The sequence below is a fragment of the Belonocnema kinseyi genome, chromosome 6, assembly GCF_010883055.1.
Source record: "Belonocnema kinseyi isolate 2016_QV_RU_SX_M_011 chromosome 6, B_treatae_v1, whole genome shotgun sequence".
NCBI lineage: Eukaryota > Metazoa > Arthropoda > Insecta > Hymenoptera > Cynipidae > Belonocnema > Belonocnema kinseyi.
The window spans coordinates 64,087,225-64,101,994 of record NC_046662.1 but is presented as its reverse complement, the minus strand read 5'-3'; the positions used below and the strand labels follow the sequence as shown (position 1 = coordinate 64,101,994).

General features: G+C 30.3%; 1 long non-coding RNA gene across 1 annotated transcript in view; it reads left to right on the top strand.

The window, feature by feature from the left end:
• Positions 1–10,292: 10,292 nt before the first annotated feature.
• The window catches only part of LOC117174273, a 224,428-nt gene continuing 219,950 nt past the window's right edge, over positions 10,293–14,770 (top strand). Inside the window, exon 1 of the long non-coding RNA XR_004467284.1 lies at positions 10,293–10,577. This is a non-coding gene — a long non-coding RNA (uncharacterized LOC117174273). The remainder of the gene's footprint in view (positions 10,578–14,770) is intronic.

Genomic DNA, 14,770 nt, shown 5'->3' with positions numbered 1-14,770 from the left:
AAAATACCATTTTCTTACAATCATTTGAGAATACTCAACTTTGGACGGCTGTTAGTCCCTGAAAATAAATTGCAAATAATTTGCAAAATATATGAATTTGTTTAATTCTTTCTGTGCACAACTGTAAATTTCAGAGTCAGAAATTATAATTTGCTATTGGGTTAATGACAAAAGAGTAGTGAGATGCCATCTCAGAAACTAAACAACGTACGAAGATAATTCTTGAAGCAAATTGCACATTTTTGGCTTCTGAAAATAGTGTTTGGAGTGTCATTGAGAAAAAAATTTCGCTTCAATGTTTAAAAATCATTTTCTTTCACGGAAAATACGAAGAACTTTCCAATTATGGAAGCGATTCTGCCGAACAAACTAAAAAGATATGTCCTGTGGATTTCGGAGCAGAGTCCGACCTAATTCACAAGTCTAAAATATACGCAAGACAAGCGATTATTTTCGCCTGTAAATTCGCTCCGCACTCGGTCAATTTTTCAACGCAAAAAAGACACAAAGTTCTTTAGATACTTTTTAATGTGTACGCTGATGAGTTATTGCATGCCTTGTACAACTTTTAAGACACGCAAAATGCTTTGCGTATCTTTTTCTGGTCTATTTTTCAACTTTTTAGATTTTCTCAATGATGAACAATCGTTTTCTGCAACAAACATTATTAATTAATAACTTTTATTAACACAGTTAGATGCAGCTTTCTCTTAAGAATCCAACGATACCAAAAACTCATTTTTCATCAAAATGCAAATTACTTATCTCTTTAGTTTGGACGGCAGAACTGCACTCACAGCAGGAGACCTTGCTCATACCTTGAAATATTTTGAAAACCTCTCTAAATCTTTGAAATACTTTAAAATCCCTCAAATATTGAGTAAAGTATTTCATATCCTTTGAAATTCTTCAAAAATTTTTTTAAACTACTGAGAATTCCTTGGAGTCTTTTCAAATATCCTCAAATCTTTTAAATCCCTTGAAGTCTTTTCAAATTCTTGAAATTTTTAAAAATCGCTTGGAATATTTTCTATGCAATCCTTTCGGATTCTAGAAAATTAACTAAAATACTTTTTTAGAGACTTTAAAATCATTTGAAATTACTGAATTTCTCGGAAACATGATAAAATAACGTGAAATGCGTTAAAATTCCTCAACAATCCTTTGAAATACATGAAAAAGTATTGGAAATCTTCTGAAATTCAAATGGTAAATTTGTATACATGATAATGAACGAATGTTGTCTTTCGAAATACCGTACAATATTTGAAATTTTTGAAATCCCTAAATTCCTGTGAATAAATTGTCCGCGATTTTATCAGAAAATTATATAATCTGATGATATTCCTCAAAAGATTCAAAGTTCTATGAAATCCTTCGATATTCTGGAAAATTATTTAAAATCCCTTATTGAGCCATTTGAAATCCTCTTAAATTCCTTGGAATCTTTTCAAATATCTTAGCTGAACCCGATAAACTTCAAAAATATTGAATAATTTTGTGGGCAGTAGCAATTAAAAAAGCTGTTAATGCATTTACTTCCTATAAGGCTGATTGATTAAAATATCAAGTAAAAGTATCTATTTGCCCCCCCCCCCCCGATCATGTAAAAGTGTGACTAGATAGCTTGATCGGAAAAATCAGGACATTATTCCAATGATAACCCCCTTCAACCTTTAATTTTCCCGTCACGATTACTTTTCTAGCAAAAAGGATAAATTTTGAACAAAATGCATGAGTTTTTAATAAAATAATTACTTCTTCAACAAAAGATATAAAAATCAATTTTCAACCCAAAATAGAATTTTTAGAATCACACTTAAAGTTTTTTACCGAATGGTTAACTATTTGAAGATAGAAATAAAGCTTAAATAACAGAATTAATTTTAAAGCAAACACTTGAATTTTCATACAAAAACATGAAGTTTTAACCATAAAAATAAATTTTCTAAGAAAAAAGACATATTTTTTATAAAAATATAGTCAAAATCGAAGATAGTGCCAGTTTTGGACCTGACGGTGAACGTAACCTACCCTAACTGAACTGGATATAGCTCCGCTCCCAACATGAACAGTCAGGGGCGTGTGAACCGTTTCCCGTAGATTTTACTTCGTGGCAAATTCTTTTTATAAAACGAAGAGAAGGGTAAACCAAACATTTAACGAAAATGAGCAAGAAGGTTAGCTGTTACACGCTATTATAAAAGTGTTTTTCTACTTTAGAGGACGGGGGTGGTCGAAAAATCGACCACCTAATGCACACTAACTATTTGATGTTTTCGGGCAAAATTTGGTGCGTTGAATGAGGGGAAAATAGTGAGAAACATCCTGGAGACTTTTTGACCTTGATAATCGTCATTCCAAGGTAAAAAAAATGTTTTTGCACTAAAAACTCGGTTCATACATTTATCTAGATGCGCTCAGTACCTTGAAATCTCGATTTTCAAGGTCACGTCTGCGTTGAGGATTTTTTGCACTTTTCTTTCTTACTCAGCGCCTCCAAAAACATGGGTATGCCAACCACAACGCTATGATATAAAAAATGACCTTGAGATGGTGATTTTCAAGGTCAAGGGTGCCTTCAGGATTTCCTTTACTATTTTTTTCGTACTCAGCGCATCAAAAAATATGGGTATACCAAACTATAACGCTGAAATATCATAAAAAGTTTCTTTTTATATTGGCCTTCACGTTGCGGACGTTATACGAAACTTATACGAATTTACAATTTTACTCCTGAACGAAGCATCAATGCCAGAGCTGCACTATTGAGAAAGGGATTCCGAAATTCGTCCGAAATTCCGAACTATTGTGTTGAGCCAATAAAGTTTTTTTGTTGAGAACTTTTGTGGGACAAAAAAACTGTGTTAGCATAACTAAAATTTTTTTTGAGGCAACCAAATTCTATTGTCACCCCGGTACAATATTTTGCTGATTTAACAAAATTTGTTGTTAACTTAACAAAATATTTTTGAAAGTTCAAACAAATTATATTTTGTCTAAAAAACATAGTTTTGTCGGCGTTGCTAAGATTTGGATACTTAGTTTTGAAGGTGTTGATGAGGCACTGTAGATCCCACTCCTCCAGAATTCGACGGGTCGGGTTATCCACGATGTTTATCCACAACACTTTGATTACTTTAAACAGCACGTATGAAGATAACGGAACAAGCGACTTCATCGGTATTACTCGCCATAATGGAAATGAATTTGCACACGTGTGCACGTGGTCCAATGAACAAGTGCGCATTCGTGGTTATATATTTCGTTGATATAAGTAAATAATTTTGTCGGCTTAAAAAACATTTGACCAGGACAACAAAATAAGGCTTAAAAAATAATTTTGTGTTAAAATCCCAATATTTTGTTTGGCCAACAAAATAATTTTGGCTATCAACTAAAATTTTGCTCTGACAACAAAAACTGCTCAACAAAATGGCTTTGTTGCGATTACTGAAGTTTTCTCTCAGTGCAGCTTATTAGGCAGCTGCAACGGCGCCATCAATTCTGAAGAAATTGGAATTGCAATTAAATATTAACAACAGATCTTCTGGCATAAATAATGACTTTTAAACCGTAGTATGCAAATATTGATTAAAATAAATTGATTATCACTGCTCTTTTTTCATTAAAATTGCACATTGTCAGATGGCGCTCTTGTCAATGTGAAAGGCAGGCTCATTCAACCACACAAAATAATCCGATCCGTCCCATCGGCTTCAATTGGATTAGACATCGAAGCCCCGCTGTTAGTTGATGAGAACTCGCGATTTGCTTATTCGCTATATGTGTGCTTCCCGCTTCGAATGTACTGTCGCAACATCATGACGCAGTTGCACGGGTAGGCCGTTAAGGTACTGGGCCTTACCGGGAAACTCCTATTTCGTCATGCATGAGTGAACGTCGCACATGCTCCCGCGGCTCATCACCTCAATACCCGCGACGCGGCGTCAACTCGGCTATGTCCGGGCGTACTATGGCCGAGTTTGGCTGCACAAGAATTTTAAATAAAATAATTCGATTTTCAACAACAAAAAAGAAGGGGTTCAAACCCCTTAATCATCCACCAAAATAATGCATTTTTAACAAAATAGTTCCACTGACAACTATGTCGTTGAATTTTCAACGAAATCTGACTTGGGTGAGATCGGGCACAGAATTTGGTGGATGTTAAAATTAGCCCCCTCTAGACCCCGGATTAACAGCCAATCTTGACAGTAGATGGCGACCCATTAATTTCGGGGCCTTAAGTAGGTTGATTCCAAATCTCCCAAGTTTCAACGTAAAGTGTCAAACGTCAAAAATATTTCAATTAATAGAAAAGTGACCATTTTTGGTGAAGTCCATAGATTAAAGATCGGTCTCCTTATATCTATTCTCCATGATCAAATATTCTCCTGAGTTACGTTTTAAAGACTGTAAGATGTAAATTTATCAATTATGTTCAGATGAAGCCTAACCTCGAAATGAGGTTATTTATTTATAAGAAAAGAAGCAGAAGTAATATTTAGCGTGTTGAATGTGAAAACGAATTAAATTAACAACGACGTCATAAGCATATTTATTTTTAAGTATTTTTAGGTTATTTGATATAATCGGTATGTGAATACAACCTTCTTGTTGTATATTCGCTTTTGTAAAAAGAACTTAAAGAGCCAGTGCAATATTATAATCAGCTTATTTCAAAATAACTTTTTACGTTTAAGTTCAATATAGAGATTGAAAGCAACTTCAATTTAGAAATTGAAACCAAAAATATATTGCAAAATATTTAAATAGTTCATCATACACAAATGATGGCTTTTATATTGCTTCTTTCAACTTTTTCCGTTTTCTAACAAAAAAAAATGTTTAAAAAAATTTTTGTTTCTATTCTCACATACTATAATGTTTTCATATCGTGATCTGTTTGTTAATCTGATTTTTATATTCTCAAATTTCAGTTTAAGAAGTGATATATATGATTTTATTATTATTTTATTTAAGAGTCCCTTTTAATTAAGAATAATAAAAATTCATTATTATGGGCCCAATCTGAGCCAGACCGGGTTATTTCTGGGTGATGCGCTTGGGCGCAGATTGGGTATCGCGTTTCATTTCGAGTCTGGCCCATCTAGATAGCTTGACTTAGGCCAAATTCTGCTCGATCTGGCCCCGATCAGATCCATATTGGAATTTTTGCATTATAATTCGCTTGTTTCAAAAGCAATTATTACATTTAAGTTCAATATAGAAATTAAATGCAAAAATATATTGCAAAATATTTCAATAGTTTATCACTTATTTATCACTATTTAAATAGTTTTCCACAAATGTATGCTGTTATATTGCGTCTTTCGACTTTTTTCCGTTTGCTCCAAAAAAGTTGTTTAACAAATTTGTTGTTTTTAATCTTACATACTCCAATATTTTGATATCGTTATGTGTTTGATAATCTGATTTTTATATTCTCAAATTTCAGTTTAAAAGGTGAGATTTGCGATTTTATTATTGTTTTGTTTAAAAATCCCTTTTAAATAATAATAATAAAAATAAATTAATATGGGTTCAATCGGGGCCAGACTGGGTATTCTCTTGGGCACCGATCGGGTATCGCGATTCAATTCGAATCTGGACCCATCTACTATCGTCGAGAAAACTATAGGCATCTGCCTTTGAAGCTTAACAACTCAGTAAAAAAAAATTCTAGTGCAACAAAAAAACAGTCATTTAATTATTTCTTATGCAAGGGGCGATGGAGAAAAATTGAAAAAATTCATGAGTATGAGGAAAACTGTTGTGAACGAATTGCAGTTGAGAAATTTAAAAATAATAAGAGTTGTTGCTTAAAAGCACAAAAATGTGCAACTATATTATCTTCAGTTCTAATACAGATATTAAAGCGATTCAAACTGCAAACTGTAATGGATGGGCTCTGTATTTATTTTCAATCACCCGTAAGGATGTGTTAGTCTTATTTTTGGTGAAAATCGCGATATTTTTAGACATTTTTTTGTTGGAAAACAAGTGACAGAAAGCAGGGGGGGCTCGTTTTTTGTACTGCCGATCGCTGGTGCCTTTCTTTCACCCGTTGCCAGGTGCCATCCAAGCATTCAGAACTAAAGGCCGAAGAATGGCACCAGCGGTCGGCAGTAAAACAAAAAAGGGCCCCCCCTGCTTTCTGTCACTTGTTTTCCAACAAAAAAAATGTCTAAAAATACCGCGATTTTCACAAAAAAGAAGACTAACACATTTTTCTGGGTAATTGAAAATAAATACAGAGCCTTTCAATTACAGGTTGCAGTTTGAATCGCTTTAATATCTGTATTAGAACTGAAGATAATATAGTTGAACTTTTTTGTACTTTTAAGCAACAATTTTTATTATTTTTTAAATTTCTGAACTGCAACTGGTTCACAACAGTTTTCCTCACACTCATGAATTTTTTCAAATTTTTTTTGACTGAGTTGTTAAGCTTCAAAGGCAGATGCCTATAGTTTTCTCGCCGATAGTAGATAGCCCGATTTGGGCTAAATTCTGTCCGGTCTGGCGCCGATCAGGTCCATATTGGAATTTCTGCTTGAGTAATTTTAACCTTGTTTTTTGAAATTGTATTTTTTCTGACCGTAGCTTCTCAACAATTTTTAAATATAATTGCATTTGAATAAATGACGGCTTATTTTTTAAGGAAAAAAAGTCGCTACAACTCTCCTGTTTCAGATTTTAGAAACAACTACATTATCTTAAAATATAATTAATTGTTTAAAAATGTTTTCTTAAAAAAAATGTTCTAATGATTTCAGCCATCGGAAAATTTACTTTCAAAATTGGAAACAGTAGAGTTGTAGAGAATATTTTCATGGAAAATATATGCCTTCATTTATCAAAATACAATCATTTTTCAAAAATTGGTAAGAAGTGACGGTCAGAAAAAATTTTATTCTAAAAAATATGATTAAAATTAATGTTTTTTTGTGTGACCAGCAAAGTGCAGTAACAATTGATATCCATCATATTAGGATTATTGTAAAAAACTTTAAATTAATTAATTAGGATTCAGCACTCGATTCAAACTTGGATTTAAATTGTTCAGTTAATTCTCCGAGTTCTTGATCAAATTGATTCTAATTTCACAATTAAGCTTACCACACAAATGATTGAACATAAAATAATAATTTCGGTGAAAAAACGAAAATGCCTCTTTCGAATGTAAAAATGAAAGTTTTTGCTAAAAAAATATTTATGCGTATCACATTAATTGTTTTTTAATGCATTTTGTTAGATGATCATCACAAAAAAAGCCATTCCAAATAAAAATTAAGAAAAAATCATTTTCTTTTTCTACGAGGAAATGACTACTATCGGCGAGAAAACTATAGGCATCTGCCTTTGAAGCTTAACAACTCAGTCTAAAAAAATGCTAGCGCAATAAAAAAAAGAGTCATTTAAAATCTGAAAGTGTTATACGTTAATGAGCTTGAAGACGTTTATGTAAAAAAATTGTTATGCTTAGCAGAAAAAAAAATGTAAAAAAAAGTAAGGATTTTTGGGTACATTTAGGAACAGTCAAGTTTAGAGCATTATTTTTTATACAAGGGGCGATGGAAAAAATTTGAAAAAATTCATGAGTATGAGAAAAACTGTTGTGAACCAGTTGCAGTTGAGAAATTTAAAAAAAAAAAGAATTGTCGCTTAAAAGCACAAAAATGTGCAACTATATTATCTTCAGTTCTAATACAGATACTAAAGCGATTCAAACTGCAAACTGTAATTAATAGGCTCTGCATTTATTTTCAATCACCCGGAAGGATGTGTTCATCTTCTTTTTTGTGAAAATCGCGATATTTTTAGACATTTTTTTGTGGGAAAACAAGTGACAGAAAGCGGGGGGTGCCCTTTTTTTTGTTTTACTGCCGACCGCTGGTGCTATTCTTCGACCCCTGGTCCTGAATGCTTGGGTGGCACCTGGCCACGATTCGAACAATCGTCGGCAGTAAAAAAACGCCCCCCCCCTGCTTTCTGTCACTTGTTTTAAAAAAAAAAAAAAAATGTCTAGAAATATCGTGATTTTCACAAAAAATAAGACTAACACATCCTTACGGGTAATTGAAAATAAATACAGGAGCCTATTAATTACAGTTTGCAGTTTGAATTGCTTTAATATCTGTATTAGAACTGAAGATAATATAGCTGCACATTTTTGTACTTTTAAGCAACAATTTTTATATTCTTGAAATTTCTCTACTGCAACTGGTTCACAACAGTTTTCCTCATACTCATGAGTTTTTCAAATTTTTTCCATCGCCCCTTGTACAAGAAATAATGTTCTAAACTTGACTGTGCTTAAATGTACCCAAAAATCCTTACTTTTTTTTTACATTTTTCAGCCTGCTAAGCACAAGAATTTTTTTACATAGACGTCTTCAAGCTCATTAACATATAACATTTTCAGCTTTTAAATGACTGTTTTTTTGTTGCGCTAGCATTTTTTTTACTGAGTTGTTATGCTTCAAAGTCAAATGCCCATAGTTTTCTCGCCGATAGTAGGTGGGACATTTTTCAAATGAAATTGTTATTGATAATTCTTGAAGTTTATGAACGTGCATTAATTATTACCTCAATAACTCAAAAGTGGAAAAGAATTTCAGAAAAAATGCTGCAACTATCTAGAATTACTACAGGAGAAGATAGATACAAATGATAATAATAAAGTATTTAAATAAAAACGATTGTTAAATTGCATTAATTATTACCTCAGTAAGTGAGAAGTGCACAAAAAATTTAGAAAAACTGCAACTCTCTAGCATTAATATAGGACAAGATGGTTACAAAAAATTATAATGTGTTTGAACAAATAGTTTTGCTATATTGAATTAAATAATAACTCACTCTAAGTAAAAAGTTGACAAAAAGTGGAAAATTTAAGAAAAAGGCGCCATTCCTATCATTATTTAAAAATAATATTATTAATAATAATGATAAGTTGTTTAAAGAATTGTGTTTGTTAACATTAATTGACTATTACCTCACTTTCATTGAAATAATAAATTGTTTAAAAAAGTTTTGTAAACATATAAATAGCCGTATAAGTTAGTAATTTGCGTATTAGAAACAATTTGCATTTTCAAAAACGCAAAAAAATCATAATTACGCGTTAAAAACTCGCGAAACCATTTTTTCACACATATTGACAATTCTGAATAAAATTGATATGTTTTTCTCTTATGGGAAATACCTGTTAAACTTCATGGGGCTTGAGCCATCTCTAAATATCATTTTAAAAAAATTAATTTATTTTTGCGTGGGTTCGACCAAAATTTCCGTGCGATATGAAAAAAAAAATCGAAAAAAAACGTCCCATTGCATTTCTGGACCCGACTTCAATCTAATCGAAACCAAGGAAGATGTATAAAAATAGGAACGCATAAGTGACATAAGACTAACCTTTTTTTATTTTGATGAAAATTAGGCCGATGAAATTCCTCCTTTTATTGTCATGGATAAGCAGCCTGCATGCTGAAAATGGCCTGATTGGCGAAGAATTTGAGCACAATTTTAGATTCACTCTGTTCACTCCCGGCGGGAAAAACATAACCTAAACATTCTGTCAATTCGCAAACACTCGCCAGAATTCAATTGTTACAATTCCTTAGTTCTTCACTAGCGTCCTTTATTACCGAAAATATATAATAAACACTTCGTCTTAGCGGATTCAAGAAACAAAATACTTCAAAAATTAATTCTTAACAAAAAGTGAAAACCCGTTAAAAATGTAAAGAAATTTCGAGTGATATGACACATTAACCGAACGACCGTGAATAAAATCAGCTGTTTGTAAAATACAGACGAAGTAAAACATATTTGGCTAAAAAGTTTAGGCATTTCACCCCGCCGGGAAACTCGGAGGATGTTTACAAGTTTTGACATGTCTTCCTTAGCGAAGTCCAGTAAGCTCGAAGTGTGAAGTTCGCTTCTTCGCCCGTTTTTCTTCCTTCTTTGATTTATTGACCGACATAAAGATCAACTGATGTATACATGCGCAGTAGGTCCGCGCGCCAAAATCCCCTCTCCCCCAGCCTTAACTGAAAAAGTGAAGATTCAAAGTCACCCCTACAATAGAAAATAGAATAGCAGGCAGAAACCTCGTCGACGCAATCATTTTAAATATGATAAATCGTTTTTTAATTAATCAGAATGATAAGATTGAACGGAAATTATTTATATCCTAATAGATTCGCTGATAGATACAACAGTCGATGCTAGAGAATATGCGAGTGTTGTCAGTGTCGATCGTAACCTTCAGAGTTCAGACTGTTTAAAAACTTTTTCGCGAGATGCTAAACCCCTTTTTGTTATTCTCTAATCTATTAATCTTTCGGGAAAATTTTGTTTTTGTGTCGGAGAATAGATTTTGGAAAGTCTAATGTGATCTCAAAGTGCATTATTTTCAGAACAAAATTTCGTGCCGATTTTTTTAATTTACCCAGAACTACTACAGTCGCGTGAATTTTGTGCCGTTTTTTTTGTTTGAGTGTTGATTTAAATCTCAAAATAAAAGACTATGGATTTCGCCAGATTGTCATCTAATCATTAATCAGGTATGTACAGGCTCCTTTCTCAAACTTCATTACTCTTTTTTTCTGCCATTAATCTTGAGAGAAGACAACGAATTTTTTCTGGTTTCCAAACTTTGTGTTTAACGGTTTAACAAAAATGGCCACTTCAGATTTCAAAAATCGATTTTTAATTATATTAATTAATTAATTAATTAATTATATATTATCCATTTTTTAATTGCTTAAACAAACGGAATTTGTTTAAACAATTATTCGCCAACAAAATATTTTTAAAATGGTATTTTCCGAATTAAAAGTAATTTTGAATGATTTCGAGGAGTAGTGAATTCTGGTAAGAGCGTCATAAAATTGTTTAAACTATCTTTATTCCTTCAAATGGTTTTTTAAAGTTATTAAAAATTGTTTGAAAATCATGAATTTTATTGAAAATTCGTTTTTTTTTGTTTGAAGTTTATGTCGTAACCCAAAAATTTAACTATTCAATTTTTGGTTGAAAAATGATCTTTTTTAATTGATAATTCGTCTTTTTGGTAGAAATTAATCTTCTCGGTTACAAAATTTATCAATATGGTTTAAAATTATATTATTCCAGGAAGATTCATAATTTTAGCTGAAAGTTCATTCGTCATTGTAGTTAAAAAATCATCTCTTTTGTTTAAAATTCAACTATTCTAGTTGCAGGTTTGTCATTTTTGCTCATGGTTCATCAGTTTGGTTTAAAGTTTATTATTTCAACTGTGAATTAAACTATTCCATTTTTGATTGAAATTTAACCTCTTTTAGTTCAAAATTCAACCATTTGGTTGAAAAGTGGTCTTCTTTAGTTAAAAATTCAACTATGTTATTGGAAATGTATGTATTTTATAGAAAAATCATCTTTTTGATGGAGAATTAATCTTCTTGTTTTAAAATTAATCTTTATGTTTAAAAATGCATCTTTTTGATTGAAAATAAAACTACGTGGTTGAAAGTTAAACTCTTTTGTTGACAATTTTTTTTCCCGGTTTAAAATTTATCTATTTCAGTTGAAGATTCATAGTTTTAGACGAAAACTCATCAGTTTGGTTGAAAATGTATTTTTTAAAATTAAAATTGAACTGTTCCGTTTTTGGTTGAAAATAGAGCTTTTTTACTTGAAAATTCATGTATTTTGCCGAAAAATCCTATTTTTCAGTAGATAATTAATAAATTAAACGTAAATATTCCGCGTTTGGTTGAAAGCTGATTTTTTTTAGTTAAAATGATACTGTTTGGTTGAAATTTTTTTTCTTTTTTAGTTGACAATGAACTATTTAGTTGAAAATTCATGTGTTTTTTGAAAAAATCATCTTTTTCGTAGGAAATTAATTTAGAAAGAAATTAAAAAAATGATTAATTATATTTTGAGTATTATTTAATTATTCGATGGTGCTAACATGTTTAGGAATATCTTGTGATAAAATAGATTTTTTTCCTGGATTTAGGTAGAAATGCTGTCTGAGATGTTAAATACGTTTTTTTTCGAAAAAGTTTTAACATTCACAATGAGAAAATATAACTTAATAGAAATTAGAAAAGATATAATAAGTTTGCATAATTTTAGAGGTTAACAAAATTTCCATTTATACTTATTCATTTTTATGAACCGTAATACTTATTTTCCTAAAGTATTAAAAATTTTAATTAAAATTTACGATTTCCAGCAAATTTATTTCTAAGTTTAGAGTTAAATTTTTATTGCTCTGCACAATTCTTTAAAGGGGACTAAAGTCTAAAATGCAAGGATGGCAGCATAGCAGCGTATGAGACTTTTAGGTAAGTGAATTTTTAGCAATAATAAAATTCTTTTCAACACAAATTTTTTTAAAGTTTTCATAGGATGTGTGCTTGATTTAATTTATATTGAAGTAGTGAAGTTAAACACAATGGTGCGTACTGTGATTCATAAAATTTCTATGAATTATTACATATTTTTTGTAAAATTATGCAATATAAACAGAGAAGATAAAAGTCACTTTCAATCACTTTTCAGTCCCTTTTCACGATATGCATTGCCCCATTTTTGAGACAAAATCACTATAGTCTCTTTTTAAAATAGAAAGATTACTAAAAATTTTTTAACATAAATTAGATTAAAATCCAAATTAAAAAATCTATTTAACGTCCAATAATCAAATTGATGTAAACTCCTGTTAAAAAAAAATAAAAATCCAACGACCAAATTTGGACCACAATGAACAAACAAAAACAAAAGGGATGTGGTTGGCTGCCTTCTCATTTTTCTTCCCTCTTTTTTATTTTTGTCCGACAATTAATTTTTTTTAAAATTTTTCAGATTATAATAGGATTTTTTTTGTTCCTTTTGTTTCAAATTTCGTCGTTGGATTATTTTCTTTTTAAACAGGAGTTTGCATCAGAAAGATTACTTTTCTTACTTTTGTCACTAAATCCGAACAGAGAACCCAGCATTTGATCAATTTTAGTCAGTTTTTTAAAAAATTTCTTTGAATTCTTTGAAATTCCCTTTAAATCAATTGAATTCAATAGATTTTTCTTGGATTTCCAAATTGTTTAATTCGACGTACATTATTATGAATTCACTCCAATTTTATTGAAATCAATGGAATATTTTCTAACATTTCTTTAATTTATTTGAATTAACGCTGAATTCTCATTAACTTATCATATGGATTCTTTAAAATTCTTTCGAATCTTTTAAATTCTCCTAAATTTACATCGATTTTACTGAATACAATAGAGTTTTTTTCATTTGTCGAATTTTTTTTCAATTTATTTGAATTCATTCTGAATGCTTATTAATTTATTCTGATTTTGATGAGTTGATCCTGATTTTTATTAATTTATCCTTAATTTTTTAAAATTATGTTAAAATAGTCTTGGTTTACTTAATTTATTCAATTAAAAAAAAAATTAGTTCGCTAAAAGTCTTTTAAGCTTATCCTGAGTTATTAGACATTTCACCAAATTCTTTGCATTTTTTGCAATTAATTCAAAATTCTTTCAATTTCTTATATTTTTCAACAAAAGCTCTTAAAATAACTTGACTCATTTTAAATTTACTCTAATTTTACTAAAATTATTGGAATATTTTCAATTTTTTGAACATTTTCCTTGATTTTTTAAATTCACCTCCAATTTTTATGAATTCTCTTAATTTTTTCTTAATTTTATCGAACTTTACTTAATTTGTTGTTTTTTAATTCACTTGAACACTGTCGAATTCTTTCAAATTCTTATTAATTACATCAAAGTCTCCTGCATTCTTCTTAATTAACTCCAGTTTTACTGAATTCAGAGAAATATTTTGGATTAATGTTTTTTTCAACTCACTTTAGTCCATTTTAAATTTACTCTAAATTCTTTTTAATTTATGCTGAACAGGGTCGTGGCAAATTTCATTTTTGTTTTCAAGTTTAGTTTAAAATATAAAAGAGGTAACCATTTTTACTACTTAGAAATAAATTTTGGCGCAGTATATTTTTTAATTGTATTATGAAATGTGTACCTTTTTAAACATAAAAATACAGTTACTGCTCCGTAGAAGCAATTTAACAACTCAAAGTTTTTACAATATTTATTACGTTACTAATTTTTTTCTAAATTTCTTTCGAAATACAGTATTTTAACCACATTTTCTTTTTCCAACTGTGAGAAGTTGGTAATTTCTTATTACAAAATTCGGTTATTTCAAATCATATAGCGACCCTATTCTTAATTTTTTTAAATCCTTGGGATTCTCTTGAATTTTTGTTAACCCTAGCTGAATTCTTCCGAATTAACTTGAATTCAGTCAATTTTATTCATTTAAATGGATTTTTAAATATCTTTATTTTTAATTCAACATAAAGTCTTTTAAATTCACCCTGGATTTTTAGGCATTTTTATCAAATTGTTTTTAATTCCTCTGAATTTTTCGAAATTCATTCTAATTTTACGCAAAATAGTGGGATATTTTTTTTATCCATTTCATCGAATTCTTTTTTTTTCTAATTCATCCAAATGCACTAAATTTTTATATAATTTATTGCTTATTTTTTGAATGTATCCTAAATTTGCTAGAATTTACTTGGAATTCTTATAAATTTCAACAAATTCAGATTTTCACTTTTTAAGTAAGTGAAAGACGCCTTCTGGGACACTTTAAATGACACAATAAACATCTGCGAACATGGGGAAAGAATAATTCTACTAGGAGACATGAACGGTTGGGTGGG